Source organism: Mauremys mutica, chromosome 1 (genome assembly GCF_020497125.1).
Source record: "Mauremys mutica isolate MM-2020 ecotype Southern chromosome 1, ASM2049712v1, whole genome shotgun sequence".
NCBI lineage: Eukaryota > Metazoa > Chordata > Testudines > Geoemydidae > Mauremys > Mauremys mutica.
In genome coordinates, this window is record NC_059072.1 from 161,194,850 (window position 1) to 161,217,260 (window position 22,411).

The 22,411-nt window shown below is 44.7% G+C and overlaps 1 long non-coding RNA gene across 1 annotated transcript; it reads right to left on the reverse strand.

Moving 5' to 3' along the window:
• Positions 1 to 7,834: 7,834 nt before the first annotated feature.
• On the reverse strand, positions 7,835 to 18,314 carry LOC123361860. The gene is made up of 3 exons (XR_006576253.1): positions 18,077 to 18,314; positions 9,383 to 9,660; positions 7,835 to 7,953 (listed from the first exon to the last, which is right to left on the reverse strand). It is a non-coding gene; the product is annotated as an uncharacterized LOC123361860 (long non-coding RNA).
• Positions 18,315 to 22,411: the final 4,097 nt, after the last annotated feature.

Below are 22,411 nucleotides of genomic sequence, written 5' to 3' on the forward strand. Positions count from 1 at the left end.
GGTCTCTTCCTGACTCCCAGCCCACAATCTCCAGCAGACTACACCACAGAGGCAGTTAGTACCATGCTTATTGTCACACTATCCAGCCACACAGCCTGTAAAGTTTAAAGGGCCTTTAAACAATTGCACGGATGAAGAGATACATAGTGCTGTTACAGAGATTGTTAGGCAAGTGTTGGGTTGGCAGAATTACTGAGCTCAAATACATAGTCAGACTGTGTCCCCTGGAACCCAGCAGAATCCCAGTTACATTCATATTTTATATATTATATAGTGCCACTAAGCTGTGTTGGTGCACTAGACCTGCAGTATCCAAAAGCTGCACAGGCCCCTAAAACTCCAGCCTGACCCTGGCGTGTTATGCTCTTGCTGCTAGATTAATCTCAGATCTGCTTTCCCTGCCACGAGCACCACAGACCCAAACATTTTCCATTCTCCCCCCTCTCACTTACAAGGCCTTTAAATTTTTAATAAAATGTGATTGATTAACGTTTACATGCAGAAACAAAAGCGTCTATTGAGCTGCACTTATGCGAATCAATGTTTCCAAGAAACCCAAAGCCCCAGCCCAGTGACGACGGAGCCTTGCCTTTGACTAGCAACTTTTCATGCTATGCCCTGGCTTCTTTGGGTTAACATCTTTTGGATGATGTTTTAACAGGCCAGGGTTAAACATGATCCCCCACAGCCTCAACTATCCAGTATCCTCCTCTGATCCCATGTGTGGAAGTGAGAAGGTGGCCTGGGTCTCTCTTTGGAAAGGGAGAGAAAGAAGGGTCATTCAGGGTGTGAGGAGAAGGGGGAGAAAAATTCAAGCCCTCTTAGATTTATCAGGGATGCAGAGGAAAGCAACATCTTTTCAATGGCTAGTAATCAAGGGCCATAATTTCCTCTCCCACATGAAGGCTCACGGAACGGGAGAACTTACCTGGAAGGATCAGTTACTTCTGTTGAACAGCTTCATCACCTTGGCAACATAGGAGGAGGCAGAGACTTTGGCCTACAAAATAACTATAGGCTGAGGCGCCCTTGATAATGGTTCCAAAGACTCAGGGATCTCCAGCTATGTGTGCATGCCTGAGAACCTGTACAGCATAATCACAAGTCTCTGGGATCCTCCCCACACACACACCAGTAAATCCCTTCAGACACCCTTTTAACTCCCATTGCATGCTGCCATCAATGCCCCACTCAAATGATTCCTCCAGTAGGATTTACATGATGTGCATACATAAAGTCATTCGATTACATGCAAGGCCCTCACCCTTTAGACTGCACCAATTTTCATACATTTGTTTCAAATATTTTCTCCAGGGAGTAGTTAGCTTGGGTGGTTGGAAATGGGACATAGAGCTTTTTACCTCAAGGTGACAGTTATGAATTTGGCCCGAGTCAGTAGAGGCCAACAGTTGGTACCATCTGGTAGAGGTTTGGTGGTCTGTGAGAAATGACCTGGTGATTCTCAGGATAGCATTTTCCAAAGTGCCAAAGTGATGTAAGGCACTTAATTCCCATTTTCAAAAGTGATTTGGGCACTTAAGAGCATATGTTAGATACTTTCAGGAGATTTAGGAGCCTAAGTGACTAAACCTTTTTGGAAAGAGGTCTAGTTTGGGGTTTTTTTTTAAATGGATAGGTGTCCACGTCACAAACTGATTCAATATGAGTAACTTCAGTGACAGCTCCATAGAAGAGGCCAAGAAGTGAGTGCATCATGAAGCCTGAACTCCCTTCTCACCTCCAGAGATAAAGTTAAGGGAAATTGGTGGGACACTATGGAGCAGCATGCATTGTGGAGTAGCAGGGAATGCTGTTTCAGAGATAACGAACCAACTTTAATCTCCAGGGTTATTAATCCAGCACCTTTCATCAATGCTAATTTCACTTTTTCCCCCCATAAAGAAAGAAAGACATTTCTCGTATAGAAAGGCAAACACAACTAGCACAAAGTGGAGCAGAACTAATGTGTTTAGTGTAGTTGCCTATTTGATTATTCCTTGGAGATGTATTATTTTAACTGGTTTATTTATGGTACTTGAAGTTAAAGATTCCTTTGTCCTTGAAATTTAAATAAACTGTTGCAAAGTGACATTTCGGAGTGAGATGGGCCGTTAATCAGGTATTTGTCAAAATAGCCTCCTGGTATTTTTTTAAAATACCTTTTCAGACCAATATATATATTTACTACAAAACCTCTGCTCGTATGAGACTCCATCTGAGTGGCTTGTAGGGGCCAGACCAGTATTTAGGAACAATCAGAGAAGAGACTGGCCCCAGAGACTCCATTCTGTGCTTTACACCAAGCCAAGCGCATACTGGAGTTTTGGGGAGTTTAATGAGTGCTGCATGGATCCTCATGCAGTGCTGATATGATCAATAAAGCAAATTATTCTGTACGTCATTCTTGAGGCTCTGTGCTGTGAGTTAAGGACCTCCTAGTCAGCAGACAACAGGGCTCTCAAAGTTGTTGCTGGAAATCCTCCAAAATCAAGGGGTCACCCCATTCTCCCCTTCCTTTAGTACAATACAATAAAGCAATTTAAATAGATTTGAAAGGAAACGGCTGCATATAATACTCCTAGACATAATACACAATAACCTAGATTTTTAAGGTGTACAGGGCAGGCACCATGTCTTCCATTTATCTATAAAATGCTACATGCACCCATGGTGCTGAGAGATTTTTGGGCTTTTTTTTGGTACAGTAGAAATAATAATAATAAAAAAATCCCTAAAAGGTGCTAAACACCAGCAATTCCAATTGACTTCAGTGGCAGCTGTAGTAGCATCGTGCCACTCAGAATTTAGCCTAATAATAATAACAATACTACACTTGGGACAACACCTTTCATCCCAGAGATCTCAAAGCACTTCACCAACATTAATCAAGCCCCATAAAGTCCAGGGTGGGCAGTAGGACTGGTTTTTTCATACACAAAGAAGCTTAGAGCTTCAAAAGTATTTCAGTAACGCTGTGCAGGTGACTACATGCTGAAAGAGGAAATCATTTTTCTCACTAGCTTATGGCATCAGAACCCTAGAGCCAGACATTATTCCAGCTTTGCAGATAGGCAAACAGGCACAGAGACCTGAAATGATTTGCCCAATGTTACCAAGTGACTCAGTAGCAGAGCTGGGAAGAGAACTGTAGTCAGTCCAGCTGCCTTCTATGCACCTCTCATGGCCTAGGATCACAGTGAGGCAACCTGTCTCAGTGTCCCCTCTTGGACTGTTCAAATAAACTTCACTTCAGGCTTTTTATTGGTCAAAAAACACCCCTTCTTGGGGACTGGTTTTATTAATATAAAATAAGCTGTGACTAAAACTCAATATCCCAAAACAATGTCCATTCATAAGTCCATACAACCCAAGGTTTCTCTTCCTCCTCCCAGGCCTTTGTATCTGGCATGTTTTCCTCACTCTGTAGATTCTACCACGATTTCCCCTTCACTGCAGCTTCCTGCTGCTTTTATGTTGGAAGCCCAGGATTCCCCTCAGCTGGGGCTCGTCCTGTAATCAGGGCTGGCTTAGCCCCAAGCACGTCAGCTCATGGAGCAAGACACCCTGTTGCAAGAATCCAGGAATCCTGACCTCCATTCCTTTACTCTTACTATCCGAGAAACTTCCAAATACAGTATGCCATTGGCCCTTTAATTCTACTCAGCTGATGTTCCCCCCCAGCTGTTACACAGAATATGCTTTTGACTGTTTCCTATGAGAACTACTGGCGCTCTCTACTGCAACCCACATGTTCTCCTAACAGTAGGGGATCCTCTCTGGCTGTGCAGGGGCCGCAGCAATTCCCACGGACTAGCGTGAAGGACATAATTCGATACTTTAAGCCTTTTGTGGCTAGGATAGCTTCTGTGACTTTGAATGTTGCTTTTATACTGATAAACACTAAATGACAAGAAAAATACAACCTCTCTCTTGTGGGGAGTTCCCAGGGGAGCTCCCACCTTTTGAAAGCATCTGTGAACATTTTTCTCTCTCTCTGTTTTATTTGCCAATCTAAACATAGTATTGGCATTTGGATGGCTCTGGGAATTGGCAACGAGCTACAGTGACTTACCTCCCAGGCTCTGGTTTGAATCTTTTCTAAGTCCATGGTGACTCAAAGTTGCTACCGTACAATACCTGCTTGGTGGCACATGAAATGAGTTTGGTAGGCCTCAGCCCAGTTCTTTATGGACAGATGTCTATATCACTCTACCCACACAATTATAACTCATAGCCAATCTGAGCAGAGAGACCAAGGACTGTATAAATATGGAGGAGTTACTTGGTGACCTTTTCATAGTAAGCTTGATGCACATTGATGGGCCAGCAGCAAACAATCCTGTGGCACCTTATAGACTAACAGACGTTTTGCAGCATGAGCTTTCGTGGGTGAATACCCACTTCTTCAGATGCAAGTGAATACCCACTTCTTCACTTCTTCACTTGCATCTGAAGAAGTGGGTATTCACCCACGAAAGCTCATGCTGCAAAACGTCTGTTAGTCTATAAGGTGCCACAGGATTCTTTGCTGCTTTTACAGAACCAGACTAACACGGCTACCCCTCTGATAATTGATGGGCCAGTGAGGGGAAAGCCTGTATTGTAAGCTTTTAATATTCTTGGCTTCAGTTTCCAGTCTCGGGGGCTGCCAATAAATTCACCAAAACACATGAAACTCTGTCCGGGGCACTGAAAGCAACTGGTGACAAATCAGTCCTTCTCCATGTCCCAGTTGCTGAATCTCCCCATAACCTCCCCTATCAAAAGAGCTGTCTACTCCACCCATAATACCCTAACCCCAGTTTCCATACCCACATATGAGAACTCCCCCATAAAAGAGAACTCATCCACATACTTCACACAGATGCAAATGATTACACAAGGGTGCAAGGCAGTGGAGTATCAAGCCCCAAGAATCTGTCCAGATAATGGATTCTACAGGGGTCTATAAAGATGTAGAAGAGCAACTCTTAAGTACATTTGGGAGCTGGTTAGTTTGAATCTCCCTCTGCTCAGAACCCACCTTCCAGCTTCTTAACCTGCAGCTCAGGGAAGTGATATTTCCCCCTTCACATAACACAAGAACTAGGGATCATCCGATAAAATTAATAGACAGCAGGTTTAAAACAAACATAAGGAAATACTTCACACCACGCACAGTCCACCTGTGGAACTCATGGTCAGGGGAGGTTCTGAAGGTCAAAAGTATAAGTGGGTTCTAAAAAGAATTAGTTAAGTTCTTGAAGGGCAGGTCCACCAATGGCTATTAGCCAAAATGGTCAGGAAGGCAGCCCAATGCTCTTGATACCTCTGACTGCCAGAAGCTTGGACTGGATGACAGGGATGGATCATGTGATAATTGCCCTGTTCTGCTCATTCCCTCTGAAGTATCTGGTACCTTCCATCGTTAAAAGATAGGATACTGGGCTAGATGGATCATTGGTCTGACACAGCATGGCAGTTCTTAAGTAAAATTATTAAGTATCACCCAAAAATATTAAAATCATGGGAAACTGAGAAATTCAGGGGCCCCATGTCTTAGGGAACATCTTACAGAGGCCATGCAAAACAATTAGCTAGCCACATTTTCATGGGAATCATGTAGTATTTAGAGATGGGCCCAAATCAAACCCCCCAGAAATGGTCTTCTTGAACTTGTTCAGCTGTTGATCCAAACTAAGTGGTTCAGCAGCATTTCTTGTATTAGCAGTGTAAATATGCATGGTGCTATATAAAACATAGACTTTATCAGAGCCCCTGCATGACCCAGGAACTTTCTCCAGGCAGACAGCCACCAAAGTGCTGCTATTTAGGAGAGTGAGTATAAAAAAGGGTGGAGAAGAGAGGTAAAGCTCTTTTGTGGACAGAATTCAATGTTACTTGGTGTACATGGCGCTTAGATACTAAGGTCAGAAATGTAGACAGATGGACTGGATAGACTGGAGATGTTGAATTAATAGATTAGATAACAGAGGATGGATGGATGGATGGATGGATGGATCAAAACACAGCTGCACCCTTTACAATGCAGCACAGAAGTGACAAAAATTCAGGGAAGGGAGGTTGTGGGAAAGAGGAGTTAAGTGGTTTGGGAGGGCTAAGTGTAGTAAACTTCCTGGAAGAAGCTGGGTTTAAAAAGGGATTTGATGAGAGAGGGGAGGCATTTGGACCCTTATCTGGAGCCCACTGAAGTCAATGAGAAGACTTCAATGGGCAGTGGATGAGAGTGTGGGCAGACACGAGGAGGGCAGGGCATGTTCCAGATGTGGCGGGAGGAAGGCTAGATGGTGCTAAACTGAGACTTGAGGGGGAGACAAATGGAGAAGTGGGAGGAGAGTGCAGAGGCAGACAGAGAGCAGGAAGAAGAGAAGGGAGACAACTGCAATGTGCTCAGATACTCCAGGATAAAAATATACATGGAGATGGAAGTGAGGACAAGATTATGCAACAGCATTATTTACAGGTGTAACAACATTCTTGCCCACTTCATACTGCCTTTATTGTGCAGCATTAGAAATCGGCCATAGCTGGAAATGGGAGATTAAAGGCAGTAAAGAATTACTAAATCAATTAACTCATTTTGACTTCAGTAATTATTTACAAACTAGAAGTTACCGAAATTTCTCTCCTCTGGAAAAAAAAAAGGTGCCACAAAATAAACTAATTGTTTAATTAGTAACTTGGGGTGTGAATCAATATTTACTTCAAAACAAGTTAACAATATATAAACACACCCCTTTTCCTTTTCACTGTGTGGGTGGCGATTTCCGGTTATTGCTTAACTACAATGTGGGCTGTGTTTAGAAACCATTGTCAATCCTGGAGAAAGATGATGCAGACTCAGCTTGTTCCAGAATTCAGTATTAACTTCATCTCTGCAAGCAGTGGTGACTGGTACAGAAACACTCACTATAGTATCTGGGCGACACACACAGTCAAGTAAAAGGGGCACAGCCATCCTGTCTTCCTCAACCAATGCACACAATAGTAGACAGCAGAGACCATATTAATTACAGGCTGACCCAGTCACAGAGTTCTGTATGAGGCTCCTGTTTCAGTATCCTTCCAAGTTCCTTTCTAAGGGACTAATATGAAGCCCATTAAAGTCAATGGGTCCCAGATCCTTAACAGTGGGAGCTAGGCACCTAAATACCTTTAAGGATCTGGGCTTAGGAGTCTTTCCATTGGCTTTGGATCAGGACCTAAGAGTTCTGTTCTGTAAAGTGCTAATTCCTGGTGAATCTTGGTGCCCTCAACTCTCATTGATGACATTGGTGCTCAGCACCTCTAGTAGATACTCAGCACCTTACAGGGCTCTCAGTCCACAACTCCCAATTTTATTTTGCTTTGCAGGTGAATCTGCCAAGGCCATCTCACTCACATCTGAATAAGATTGAGAGTACAAGCAGCTGAGGCCACCCATATTCATGGCATATTAATGACCACAGGGCAACCACGACAGGCATACATGCCTCCACATCCTTGTATTCTCCAGTCAGGCAGGATTACATTGCAATGTCATTGGGAGTGACATACAGCCACAACAAATGGGTGTAATGTTAGGCAGTTGGGGTTTTATTTACTTTAGGGCCCCTAACGGCTCCTAAAAGGATCTCTCAATTTTTAATAGGTTATATTTTAAAATAAGAGAATGAATGAAGCTTTCTGAAACTTAAAACACCCTTGCCGGATGGAAGCTTTAAATTACAGAGTATACGCTGGCTTCAAACTGAAGTGCACCCATTCATTATTTATAACCACTTATAAATTTTAAGTAATCTGCTAAGAGTTATTACCTAACACTTGCTTTTCAGTGTCCACAATATATTGGTTACATTCACACAGTCAACAAGCCTGCTTGTAGAAGACTTCCAATGAGAAGGAAGAACTGGGCTACCCTTCATGTAATTTCAGTTCCTCTCCTTTGCCACCAGTAGGGCTCGCGCCGGTCATCTGTTCAAAAGGGGGTATGATGGTCAGTTACCACAAATCACTCCTACCTTCCAGGAAAGGGAGAGGAGTGACTACAATGGGTGCTTTGCCAAAAGCAAATTCAGAAGGGCACAGGTGGCCAAAACACACCCCAAAGAGCTCCATGAAGTGGTCCATGGCCACTGTCATTTATGATGTGGGGGTGCCACCCACCCAGAGACTGCAGATCCCAGCCTGATGTGCTCCATCTTAGTTCAAGCAGGGATTGTTTGGCTCAAGATGGAGCACTACATGCCAGGACTTGTGGACTACACTCGATTTTCTTCATTTTTTAAAGTACATCTTTAGGCACCTATTCAATCCAATGGACTGGAATTTGCTCTATTTAAGGTATATTAGGGATCATCCTCAGCCTCCGGGGAAGTTGCACGCATGGGCTTTGATTGAGCAAAATGCCGATATCCTCAAAGTGCACAACTTGAGCCACACCGCCATCATTTGTGCTAACCTGAATCCTGCATCTAAAACTCTTCATGATGAGTTCAAGATACACACACACACACACACACACACACACACACACACCCCTCTATTGTATGGCCAACTGGGAGTTGTCCTCAGGGAAGCTCTAACATCCCCCTAGCTGCATTTTTCAGGAGCATTTTAGGCCACTTTCAACTCCTTGACTGAAGGAAAGAGAAAATCATGAGGTGTTTAGTTTTTAAGACGGCAAAACCACTTCAGAGATCTACAGGATGCTATTTTTATCCTAGTTTCCTTAACCTCTTTCATGGCATGTAAGCCTTGGAATAAAAACCAATATCACCTACAAAGCTGTATGGTGTTTCTGCCTCCCCCTCTCACACACTCTCGCTCCGTGCAATTTATTTTTGTTTCAGTCAAAAAGTTGAAAGTGTCTGAAATGCGACAGAAAGAGGAAGCTGGGCTGACGTCAAAGTCTCACGGAGAATGTCTCCTAATAGGCCTTGAAGAGGATTAAACCGTGCTCTATGACAGTAAGGGGTGTTGGTTTTCAAATCCTTTTTACTCAGGATTTGCACTGGCATTTTCATGCATGTTACCTCCAAGCTAGACCTAGTATCAATCTGCTCTCACTGGCCCTCTTATTAGCATGCATGAAATAAGCATTAGCAGAGTGGACATCAGCAGTGAGTGATGGTAATCACTTATATGGCTTTGGGAAATGAATGGCAGGCAGTTGCACATCAGAATCTAACTAGTGGGACTGAGTCAGGTTGCTGTTGAAAGCTCATGCTTGGTATACTGTGTCACCGGTTAGAACACAGCCCAAAGCTTGATAGGTTGCAAGCTCCTCAGGGCAAAGAGCTTGCCATATCAAATGACTGTGAAGTGCCATGTACGTCTAGGAACTCTATTAACGATGACAGTGACAGAAGAATAGGAGAAGGAAATACGCAGGTGAAATTACCTTTGACAATTTTGACATCCTTCATGTCAAGTCTTGCATTGGTGACAATAGGGAGGGGATGTTGTTTCAGGACACTGGTGGCAGGATCCTTCCATCTCAGTCACTGGTTCAAATCCATCCCAGGATCAATAATAAGGACCAAACGCTGATACCATACTATTTTGTTGTATACTTCATATGCATTGGTATTCTTAGTTTACTTGATTTTCCAAGATGCTGGGTGGGATTTCACTTCTTCTCCAAATGTTTTGGTGAAGAGGCAAATCTTGCAGCACCATCTGAGAACAGCAAGGATTGGATTCTTATTGTTTTCCTATCGGCGGATGTTACATTAAGAACATAAGAACAGCCATAGTGGGTCAGACCAATGGCCCATCAAACTCAGTATCCTATCTGGCCAGTGTCAGATGCTTCAAAAGGAATTAACAGAACAGGGCAATTATCAAGTGATCCATCCCCTGTTGTCCAGTCCAAGCTTCTGGCAGTCAGAGGCTAAGGAACACCTGGAGCATAGGGCTGCATCCCTGACCATCTTGGCTAGTAGATTAATGGAGGACAGGTCCATCAACGGCCATCTATCTCATTCTTTTTTTAGCCCAGTTATACTTTTGACCTTCACAACATCCCCTGGCAACAAATTCCACAGGATGACTGTGCATTATGTAAAGAAGTACTTCCTTATGTTTGTTTTAAGACTGCTGCCTATTAATTTCATTGGGTAACCCCTGTTCTTGTGTTATGTGAAGGGGTGAATAACATTTCCCTATTTATTTTCCCCACACCATTCATGATTTTATAGACCTCTATTACATCCTGCCTTAGTCATCTCTTTTCCAAGCTGAACAGCCCCAGTCTTTATAATCTCTCCTCATATGGAGGTATACAATACAGGGTTGGAAGGGACCTCAGGAGGTCATCTAGTCCAACCCGCTGCTCAAAGCAGGGCCAATCCCCAGACAGATTTTTGCCCCAGATCCCTAAGTAGCCCCCTCAAGGATTGAACTCACAACCCAAGGTTTAGCAGGCAAATGCTCAAACCACTGAGCTATCCCTCCCCTGAGCAATTAAGCTCTTCCATATCCTTAATAATTTTTGTTGCCCTTCTCTGTACCTCTTCACATTCTAATATATCTTTTTTTGAGATGGGGCGATCAGAACTGCATGCAGTATTTAAGGTGGGGGTGACATTATGATATTTTCTGTCTTATTATCTATCCCTCTCCTAATGGTTCCTAATAGTCTATTAGCTTTTTTGACTGCTACTGCATATTGAGCAGATGTTTTCAGAGAACTATCCATGATGACTCCAAGATCTTTTTCTTGAGTGGTAACAGCTAAATTAGACCCCCATCATTTTGTATGTATAATTGTTGTTGCAGAGTCTTGGACTTGCTCATGAAAAAGATTTCCCTCGGGCTATCACAATGTGCTGGATTAGCACAGCTACCATTGTGGATCTCAGAAGGAGAGGCAAACTCTGAGCAGAATGTATTAAGGGCTTTGTAAATCTTTACCAGCACCTTGAAGGGGATCTACTACTAATGGGGATAGGGAGCCAGGTCTTTGCAAGGCTATAAGATGTTTATAACACAGTTTCTTACATCTACCCAAGCAGGACCAAACCATGTTTGGATTAAAATTCAAAATGATCTGGACAAACTGGAGAAATGGTCTGAAGTAAATAGGATGAAATTCAATAAGGACAAATGCAAAGTACTCCACTTAGGAAGGAACAATCAGTTGCACACATACAAAAGGGGAAAGGACTGCCTAGGAAGGAGTACTGAGGAAAGGGATCTGGGGGTCATAGTGGACCACAAGCTAAATAGGATTCAACAGTGTAACACTTGCAAAAAAAACTAACATCATTCTGGGATGTATTAGCAGGAGTATTATAAGCAAGACATGAGAAGTAATTCTTCCGCTCTACTCCATACTGATTAGGCCTCAACTGGAGTATTGTGTCTAGTTATGTCCACATCTTTCCTGAAATATGGTGCCCAAATTGGAGAAAGTCCAGAGAAGAGCAACAAAAATGATTAAAGATCTAGAAAACATGAACTAAGAGGGAAGATTGAAAAAATTGGGTTTGTTTAGTCTGTAAAAAAGACAGAGGGGACATAACAGTTTTCAAGTACATAAACGGTTGTTACAAGGAGGGAAAATAATTGTTCTTCTTAACCTCTGAGGATAGGACATGAAGCAATGGGCTTAAACTGCAGCAGGGAGGTTTAGGTTGGACATTAGGAAAAACTTTCTAACGGTCAGGGAGGTTAAGCACTGGAATAAATTGCCTAGGGAGGTTGTGGAATCTCCATGATTGGAGATTTTTAAGATCAGATTAGACAAACACCTGTCAGGAATGGTCTAACACTTAGTCCTAGTCCAGTCCCCTGCATTCATGGCAGATGACATCATGAGGTCCCTTCCAGTCCTACGATTCTATGTTATGATACAGCTAGGGCACAGTTATGTTATAGTATGGTGCCCCAACACAGTAAGGACCCAGTGTTACCCTGGTCCCCTATATGGGTTGTTCTAGAATAGGGGAGTTAAATGTCCATGCAGAATTTCTTCATTCTTCCATTGGGCAGGAGTTTGCACCATGGTGAGAGATGCTGGGTTGCAGTATTCTATACCCAGGGAGCCCTCCGCCCGTTGATTTCTGTGGTTCTTGAAGAATCCACCCATGTGCCTTGCCTCTGGACTTCCACCTGGCTCCCCATGACTCTCTGAAGCCCCACAACAGCTTGGCTCCCATAGGAGCCTTTGCAGGGGTGAAAAAAAAAGGGTATCCACAAGGAGGAAGCGGGGTAAGTTAATATAGACTCTGCAGTAAATTCCACTGATGTGCTCCATCATAGGCTTGAGGATGAAACAATCCACCAGGGAGCAGATGACTTCCTTGGCCCCTCCCCACGCACATATCAGGATCATCACAAAGTCACTTCAAAGGGGGTTGAGGGAATCAGGACACAAAGATGGCTCTCCCTACACCTTCTTCTGTGCCTCCTGAGCCAGATCAGAAGGGGTCAACTCCTCTCCACTCACAGAGGATCAACAGAGCACGGGACTCTAGATTCTGCAGGGCCCTCATCCATCCTTCCATCAACAAAAGTAGTTACTCCAGCTCAGCTGTGTGGAGAAGTCTGCTTTGCAGCTACCTGTGCTATTCCTACTCTGGATAAAATGAGGCCTAAGTCTAATCCACAGGTCTGTCAAACTGGCACCTTTCCTCAGAACGCCACCTTCCCCCAGAAAAAGACTATGTACTAACTCAATAAGGCAACCCCACAGGTGTGGCTAGAAGGACATAGCCTAGTTGCCACAGAGTAAGGGCATCAGCATGCTATTCATTAGGCCCTGTCTTGTAGTTAAGTACAGGCTTCCCAAGGGTTGTGTTGTGCATCTGTGCTCTTCATCATTCCCTCCTGCTTCTCATTTTCAGGCACTGTGTGAGGTGAATTCTTATCACAATTCTGACAACACCACTTGGATTTTTGCTCTTGCACTTGCAGCTGACTTGGACAAGCCAGGCTGATGAGCAAATGAGGATTGTCACAGATTTTCTTAAACATGAATACAGATGAAACAGAATGGTGGAGAACTGGCTTCCCTCAACCAGTGTCAGCTCTAGGTATTTTGCCGCCCCAAGCACAGCAGGCAGGCTGCCTTTGGCAGCTTGCCTGCGGGAAGTCCCTGATCCCACGGATTTGGCGGCAGCCTGCAGGAGGTCTGCCAAAGCCATGGGACCAGCAGACCCTCTGCAGGCATGTCGCCGAAGGCAACCTGCCTGCTGCCCTCGCGGCGACCAGCAGAGCGCCCCCCATGGCTTGCCGCCCCAGGCAAACGCTTGGCGTGCTGGTGCCTGGAGCCGCCGCTGCCCTCAACCCCCTGAAAGCTACTTCTGATTTTAAAGTTGTGTTTGATGCTCTTTTCCAATGACAGCATGGTTTCAATGGGGGAAGGGAATTCCTGTGTTCGGCTGTGCATAAGACTCTATGGTGCTGCCCATCTCTAACACCAATAGAGTAATAACAGGGATGAATCTGGCACTCTGGGTTTCACTCTTCCTGTTAGCATCTTGTTCAACATGCAAAATATGTTCATTCAGTGTAACACCAACTTGGTGGCACACGTGTTTGATGCAACTTCGAGGGCTGATTCCAGAAAGGCAGAAATATGGGCACAGTGTGTTGAGCACCCTCTTCCGGTAATTCTAGCTATCATACTCCTTAGTACAGTATAGGAAATTGCCCATTAGATGTCACTTCCCAGAATTCTTAAGAGGGAGTTGGGTGTGCGTGTGTTTGAATAATTAAACATAAGGACTAGTAGATTGTTAGATGCGAACTTCAGTCTTATTCTTTCCTTATTTAAAAAAAAAAAAATGAATCTCAAATGCAAATATTAGACCACAATTCCTGTACTGTTTTTGTTATTTCCTGAAATCATGGCTGTATCACCCTCAGGTTCAAAATGCTGCTTCTAGAAAATGTTACAGGTGAAAAAGACCTGCTCGAGTGTGTCTCATTAATTATTACTTGTCTAGCACACTAAATATTTATGGCATTTACAACACATATAAATAGACTTTCCTGAGATCCTGTCAAGATTAAAAATATTTTTTCTTGCCTATACTTAGAACTGAATATTAGAATATTAGAACTGAAATCTTTAGCTCAAATCTCTCCGCCTATGAGCTTTACCGCTGTTTTGCTAGCAACAAAAAATGAGATTCACATTGATTCTGCCCATAGAAGCCCAAATTCTCCACTGTTAACCTCTTGTCTGTCTACATACAAAATTTAAGATGAACAACAAAACTAGGTTGTTAAGTTTTGCTATCCTTTTTCTGGTCAGTTTCATTTCCCAGTTCCTGCACCCTTGCAAAATGCCATTGTGTTTGCAAAGAAATGTATGCAGAATAGGGTGGCCAATTTTGGAGGTTTCATCGCATGACAATCTTTAATTTTTGGAGACTCCAGGACAATCCTGGAGGCTTGGCAACATTAACAGAGGAATTTTTAAATTAAAAACAAAAATAACCTCTTTTCACTGAAATTGGAATAAAAATCATAAATATACAATCTTTAGAAGTATTAACTTTTATAATCCCCCTTTTTACAAATAAACACCCATACCAACTTGGTTCTAAACTAACTGGTGCTACTAGACATGCCATCTTTTGCCTGAAACCTAAAATGGAGGTTCTGAGTATTAATAATCAGTAAGGGTGTGATCCACAAAGGTACTTAGGTGCCTAACTCCCACTTTTAGGCACCACTGCAATCCACAAAACTCGCACTTGGCTGCTGCTGAACCCTGTAAATGCCTACATTTCTGCCTCTAAGCATGCACACTACAACCTTACTCCAGGCATCTGGGAGCATATCTCCTGCCTCAGACCCAGAGCGAGTCACAAACCGGGAGAAGTGAGATGTTTGGCTGCCTAAATTGTGGGGGGAATTCAGTCAGCAGGGGCGGCTCTACGAATTTGGCCACCCCAAGCAGTCGTGCCTGCAGGAGATGCACGGGAGCCGCAGGACCAGCGGACCTCCCGCAGGCATGACTACGGAGGGTCTGCTGGTCCCGCGGCTCCAGTGGACCTCCCGCAGACATGACTGCGGAAGGTCCGCCGGACCCGCCTGCAGCCCTCCCGGCATTTTGCCGCCCCACACCGCGCTTGGCACGCTGGGGTCTGGAGCCGGCCCTGTCAGTCAGTGTGCTCAGAGACTGCCTACCAGATTGGGCCTAGAGTTGCCAACTTTCTAATTGCTGAAAACCAAACACCCTTGCCTCACCCCCCTGCCCCGCCTCTTCCCCAAGGCCCTGCCCCTGCTCAATCCTCTCCACTCCCCCGCCTGCTCACTCTTCCCTCTCCTGGGACTCACCTACCGCCTGCAGAGCCAGGCTGGAAGGAGCTGACACGGAACCTGCCCGCCTGCCCAATCGGGGCACAGCAGGGCACAGTCCCCGAAGCAGAGAGGTCAGTCCCCGGAACAAGGGGCCAGGACCAAGGCAATCGGGGCACAGTGGGGGCCAGTCCCTGGAGCAAGGGACTGGGCCAGGGAGGGGTTGGACTGTTCCAAGGCCCAGAAGCTGCTCCCTGCCCAGGCTCTCCCAGACCGAGCTCTGTGAATGGAGCCCATCGACTGCATGGTTTCATCCTTGCACCACAGCTGTCGCTATGGAGAGGGGCCTAGCAGCCTAATGCAGACCACTGGAGGCACCTGGAGCCACTGGCCTGGCCCTGAGCGCACCCTGCAGCCTGTCTGCGAGAAGGCACTTGCAGACCCCTCACCCTTGACTGCTGCCATTCTATCAGCCGGGTAGTGAACACTGGGCTGGGACTAGCCTCAGAATGGAGTGGGGAAGGAGAGCGGGGCCTGACAGAGGGAGAAAGGGATCATTCACACACAGAGGCAGAATAGTACATTACACACACACACACGATTTTCAACACAGTTGTGTGCGCAAAAAAGGCCCACTCACAATTATGGCAGTTGTATGTTCAGATAATCAGTTTGCATGCTTGATCATCATAATTGCAATTGAGATCATTTGCAGATGCTTTTTGTATTTTTTTTTCCCATACGCAGTTCTGCATTTAGCACTTGAAAAAGTAGACCCATGGTGTGTGAGAGTAGGTAGGGAGAGTGTGTGTTCACGCCCTCTCCTTTCTCTCCTGTAAGTAGAAAACCACCATCCTTGCTGTGGAGGGTGGAGCCTTCAGGCAAGGGCAGCCTGGCCTGGAAGGAGCCGCCATGTGTGGGTGCGGGGATGGGGATGGAGCCAGCGGCTACTGCAACCAATCGATTTGGGCCCCAGGCGAGTTCACAGAAACAGGGCCAGCTCCAGACCCCAGCGCACCAAGCGCGCGCTTGGGGCGGTGTCCCGCGGGAGGGCAGCAGGCGGCTCCGGTGGAGCATCCGCAGGCACATCTGCGGGAGGTCCACCAGCGCCGCGGGACCGGTGACTGGCAGAGTGCCTCCCGCGGCGTGCCGCCCTGCTTGGGGCAGCGGAAATCCTAGAGCCGCCCCTGCACAGAAAATAGCCAGAGAGGGAGGAGGATTTCCCTAATAAGCTTTAGTTGAGTGGATAGGGCACTCACTCAGGATGTGGGAGTCCCCCATTTCATATCTCCCCTCATCCTGAGGGAGGGGGGATTTGAATAGAGATCTACGCCCTCTCAAGTGAGTACTCTAATCACAAAACTATAGAATCATTCTAACTCTTTCACCAGCCCAACTCATATTTAATTATTCAGCTATTTAACTAAAGTGGAACAACTTCAACAGGAGAGAGACTGAGGGAGCCCTTCCCCCCCCCCATCAGACTATCCCACAGCCCAGTGGTTAGAGCATTCCCCTGAGAGCTGGCTGAGCCTTGTTCAAATCCCTTCTCCTCCTTCTCACAGGGACAGGGGACTTGAACTGGGGGTCTCCCAGACCCTGCTTGAGTATCCTAACCACTGGCCTAAGGTTATAAGAGAAGACTCCTCTCCCACCATCTATCCTGTTTCAGGCACTACCTGTGACTTAGGCATTCAGCTGCCTATCTTTCCTTTGTTCATGGATCATAATCAGAAGTTGAACCATCCACCTTGGTGCAGCCTGGACTTAGACATCCATCTCTGTGAGAGGAGCAGGGTTTACACACCCTCTGGTTGGTGTCTCCCATTGGCAAGTTTGGGCAGCTTCCCCAACTGGTGCACTGGCTTTGTGGTTTGAAGTCTAAGGCTCCTACCTTTTGCCATTCATGGTATAAGAGCCTAACTCAGTCTTTGTGGATCACAGTGTTGTTCCTGTAATTTTCTTGCAATGCTTAGCATTGCAGCATCTAAGTTCCTTGATGGATCTGTTCCCATAGCCTTTTTTTACAAGAGTAGGGACGTCATACTTCCAATAACCTAGACCAGTTTTAATGCAACTTAGTATATTTTGTCTAGCTAAATTTCTTCTCCAATTTCACTTGGATTCAGAGTTCTTTTTCACTTTCTGTCTACAAATGTTGTGTACTGTAGATTAAGCACCATTAAATAGCTTCATTCTACACCAGAGGTTGCTGCATTTCAGTGGTAAATAACATGATTCCTGTATATAAATGTGTGAAAAGCTTTGAGAAGAAAGTCACTCTACGAATTACAATATTATTTACTATCTACAGAAGAATAGCTGGGGAATTATGAATAGCAACAGATGAACTACTATAAAACAATGACCCTGTTTTCATGCAGATATATTTAGGGAGAGGAGAGTAAAAGAGGAAATAAGATACATAAGCAACAAGGTTACTTAAGTAGGCTTTTCAGATTTGATCTCTTAGATGCCAGTAGCATTGTTTCACAGAATAACTTTTCCTTGCAAACACCAAATGTCTTTAAACAGGAAACTCTATCTAGTACTTTTCATCTCCAGGTATTCACTAATTACACAAGTCAAAAGCAGAAATACAGTCCCAGGAGTCTCAATACCAGTTCTGTCCTTTGATGACTAGACCACATGCCCCACAGAGTTGGCAGTTACCCAGTGCCTAATGTCTACGCCTGTGCATTTTGAATGTTTTGACAAAATTGTTCCTTGGGTTCATTTTGCATTCTGCCAGAAGCTCATCAGATATTAATGTTTTCCTATGGCTCCAATGCTCTCAGTCCCTTTAGTGCATGCAAGAAATACAAGAAAAAACACTGACCTCATTTGCTTGTAGCACACCAAGTGTCTTCACTTCCAATTACAACCAGTCACAGAAATGCAAATCCCCTAATTTTCCATGGGAGGCAAGCATTTGAAAGAAATCAGATGACCCTTGCTCTGACCTTTGCCATGATCTTTGGAAACATTAATTATTGGGCATGCCAAGTGTCCTCCATCTTCCTGCTAAAATCAGTTAGGAGGAGGCTTTAGGTGAAGACAAGCAGGTCAATGAGGGTCTGTTCCTGCACAGTGCTGAGTATTCTCAGCTCCCACTGAAGTGCAGTAGAGGGTGCACAAATGGTATCTTGCAGCAGGTGTTCTGCATCTCACAGGATTGGGCTCTAATTGCCTTCTGGCTGCCTTTTAATCAGCAGCTGCTGCTTGTGTACATCTGGCCAACAGATCAAACCAGGCTGTCCCTAAACTACTTCTTCATGGTTTCCAATTTGTCTCTGTGGGTAGTTCTGGGGTTGGCTTTGCTGTCTAATGGCCCCTATGGTTTAAGTCCTGTGTATCACAGAGACCTATCTCTCTCCTCATGTTTTAAACCAGCAGTTGATATCCAATGGGATATTCCAGCTAGCTGTCCCAAGATCTGTTTGTCAGGGAGCTTGGCATTTTTAGCGGCGGTCCATAGACTATGAAATATTCTCTCTTCCTTAGTCTGACTTAGACCAAACACATTGACCTTTATTATGCATTGCAAAGCCTAACTATTTCCCCGGGCTTTTTGAAGGCACAGATTGAGTAGAGGGGTAACTGGGTTGAGTGTGGAGGGTTTAAAAGGCTAGGTAGGTTGGGAGTACTGATAAGGGATCAACCTGACTTTTTTGTATGAAGATAAGCCTTGAAGTGTACATGGAGCTCCTGGCTTAGGCGCAGTCTCATAAATAATACTCAGTGAATGAAAGATCGCACCTTTCCATGGCTGTTTTAATTAATACCTAGCTTCTAGAGCAGGGGTTCGGACCCCTCGGGGGGTTGTGAGGTTATTACATGATGGGGGGTTGTGAGCTGCCAGCCTCCACTGCAAACCCCACTATGCCGCCAGCATTTATAATGGTGTTAAATATATAAACAAGTGTTTTTAATTTATAAAGGGGGTCGCAATTGGAGGCTTGCTATGTGAAAGGGGTCACCAGTACAAAAGTTTGAGATCCACTGTTCTAGGGATAAAGGAGGTCAGGATCATTATCTCCATTTTACAGATGGGAAAACTGAGGCACAGGAGGTGATGTGCTTGGCCAAGGTCACTCAACAGGGCAGTGGCAGAGCCAGGAATAGAGCCCAGGTCTTTTGAGAGCTAGTCCAGTGCTCTAGCCACTTAGGGGCACTATTTCTCTATGTGTCCCATTCTGGGCTTCTCAGGGCAGAGATTAGTAGAGCAGGCAAAGTGTTATTTGTATCAGAAACCCCAATGGAGAAGGCAGCTCACCTACCAAGTGTGGCTCTATATTATAAGCCAGAGTTTGACCTCTATTTCCATTTTCTCACTGCTTCTCCTGCAGCACACATTTTTTATATTTGTGCATAGGTAGTGAAAAGGTAGACTACTCTCCCTCACTTCTTTTTCCTTCCCCCCACCCCACAATAAACTTAAATGTATTGCTGCCCCTTGTGAAATATAGAGCTGGTGTCTTTGTTCCTCTCAGCCACCACTATGGAGCTGTCTGAAGAGGAGACTGCCACGCCTAGTGGCTGGGACAAAGGCAGGGATGAGGAACCGTGAGGTGGCATAGAAAGAATTCACTTTGACTTTATTTATAGGTGTGTGATAAATTGTCCCCGGCAACTCAAAGGTGTAAATCAATCGCTATCGCTATAAACAGGCACATAAAAAAGGGGCTTAAAATGAATGTCGGTTCTAAAATGCCAGCTGATAGAGCATTCCTTTTCCTAGAAAGAAAGGGGTGTGTGACCAGACAGCTCCCTTCTTTTCAGCTGAGGGAGTATGCTGCCCCCTCTCATCCAAGGAGAAGAACTGCAATTCCACCAAACTAGGTCCGCAAAGAATAGAATTCCTGCCAGTCAAAATGAAACAATAAAACCAAACCAAAGGGGCTGGCTATTTGAGACATGGCTCAGGCACAATAATTACATGCAGAGTTCAACTGCTGCAAAATTCAAGAGTACTTGGATCTCAGGTATTGGTTTGGCCTGTTATAAAGATAACAGAATCTGCAGATTCTGAAACCCCACAAAGTTTTGTGTGCTTGGACCTGGTGTTACTAATGGGGCCACTGAGGGGAAAAGTGGGGACCATTGTTAAAATGTGGTTTGGATTCTGACAAACCACCCCCACTCTGCCGCCTTCTCCAGAACTGTTTGGGCTCCAGGTTTTGCTTTGGCCCATGACAGAGATAGGAGCTAGCTGTGAAATTCAGCTCCAGAACTGGGTTATGATTACAGTAACTTATCCTTCCCAAAGTCCAGGAGCGAGGGCTGTGGAGTTTAGGTACAGTTCTACAAGCAACATGACCTTTTTCTTTAAAGACTGGTTTGTAGATTGGGTGTTCAGTGGGATGGCTTTTCATACTGACCAACACTGAGCCATGCGCAGACTTGACCTCTACTATGTCAGTTTATACAGAGGTCTCTCCTGAGCAGAAGCTCCTGTTGATACTGAATCCCCAGGGTGATTCTACTGTGCTGCCATGCAAATCCCAGTGCTGTGTTTCCATCACTATCAGCAAGCTGCCAGGTGGATTAAACCGGATTCTTTTATTCAAGCAAACTCACAAATAGGATTCTCTTCTCTCCTCTTCCCCAGCTGACTCCTTCCCCTGGGCCCCCTCTAGTGTTCTTATGTATGCATTGCATTCACTCATTACTGCTCAACTCCATTGACATTAGATACAATGCTGCCATGACATGTATTCTCATATTAAGGCGTAGGAAGCTATGCCCAAACTCCCCATGCCTCTGGAACAGAAAGTATCCCCAAATCCACATTTGAGAGCTGAATATGTCGTTTGCTAATGCATCAAGCACATATCTACATAGCATCTTTCATTCCAAAGGATCCCAAAGCACTATGCAAGCTTCAGGATCAAGCCTGCACCATTTAAGTCAATGGGAGTTTTGCTACAAATTTCAATGGGAACAAGGTTTGGCCATGTAAGAATCACTTCTCCTACTTTTGAAATGCTGCCGACTCCAGGTTGCAACACTACAGGCTAGAGTCTAGCAACATCAGACAACAATTAAGAATAGGAAATGAGGAAGGAGTTCACAGGAGAGACAGTGAAGAAGATTTAGGGTGGCAACACTGAATATCACAAATCAGCACGCTACCGATATTAGCAACCCTCATTTTGAAAAGGGGACAAGGGATCTGTAATGTCCACATGTGGTCAGGGCCTCAGGTTATGTTTCATTTGAAAGTCGGTACATCCAGCAGCACAGTACTTCTGAACATCATGGTAGGGCTTTGGTTCAGTAACGATTCACATGGAAGACTGCCATCTAGTGTAATTCCAGCAAAACTTTATGGAGCAGCTTGGCTTTTCTTGGGATATTTCCTGCCCCAAACCTGTGGCAGCTAATATCTCAGATGTACCAGATGGGAGGATGGGCTCAACTATTTTATATTAGATAGAAAAAATGGTTTAACTTGCAGGTGACCTGAAAATATCTGGAAGGGAAAAAAATCCTATAAAGCTACTTTCAATAATGTTTTTAGTCAATTTAATCCTGAATCAACAACCTTTTATGGGACGCCTTGGATTAACATAGAGAACAGATATGGCACAATCATCCCCAACTCCCTGCCCTGACAGCATGCCTCACTTCTGATCTGCAGGGACCACCTCTAGGCTTTGCAGAGCACTGGAGTCCTATTTCTGTGCCAATTTGTTCCTAGATCATTCTGTGCTCATCCTCACAGTGAAACAGTTGTGATGGTGCTTTTGTGATGTGGACCCTTATCCACTGGGAATGGGACAGAGACCTAGCCAACTCACTTCACAAAGACACACTGATTCTAACAACTTTAGGCTTGGGCTAGATTCAAACCAATAGTATAGAGCAGAAAGTCTCTCTAGCCCACTCCTTGGTCCATCCATTCCCTAACAACCACTTCACTGTAACTTTAAAAAGGAACTAAAAATTCCACCCAGAGATCAGACTTCATATCACTGATGTCTATGGGAGTTTTTGCCATTCACTTCAAAAGAAACAGGATCAGGCCCATTATCTGTTTGTTTGGGGCATTTCAACACTGCATAGCACAGTGATTTGTTTCCTTCTTAAAAATATATATATTTGTAGGCAACTCAAAGATATCGGGACATTCTAGGGCATGTCTAAATGAGTTAGCTTACAGCCACAAGGC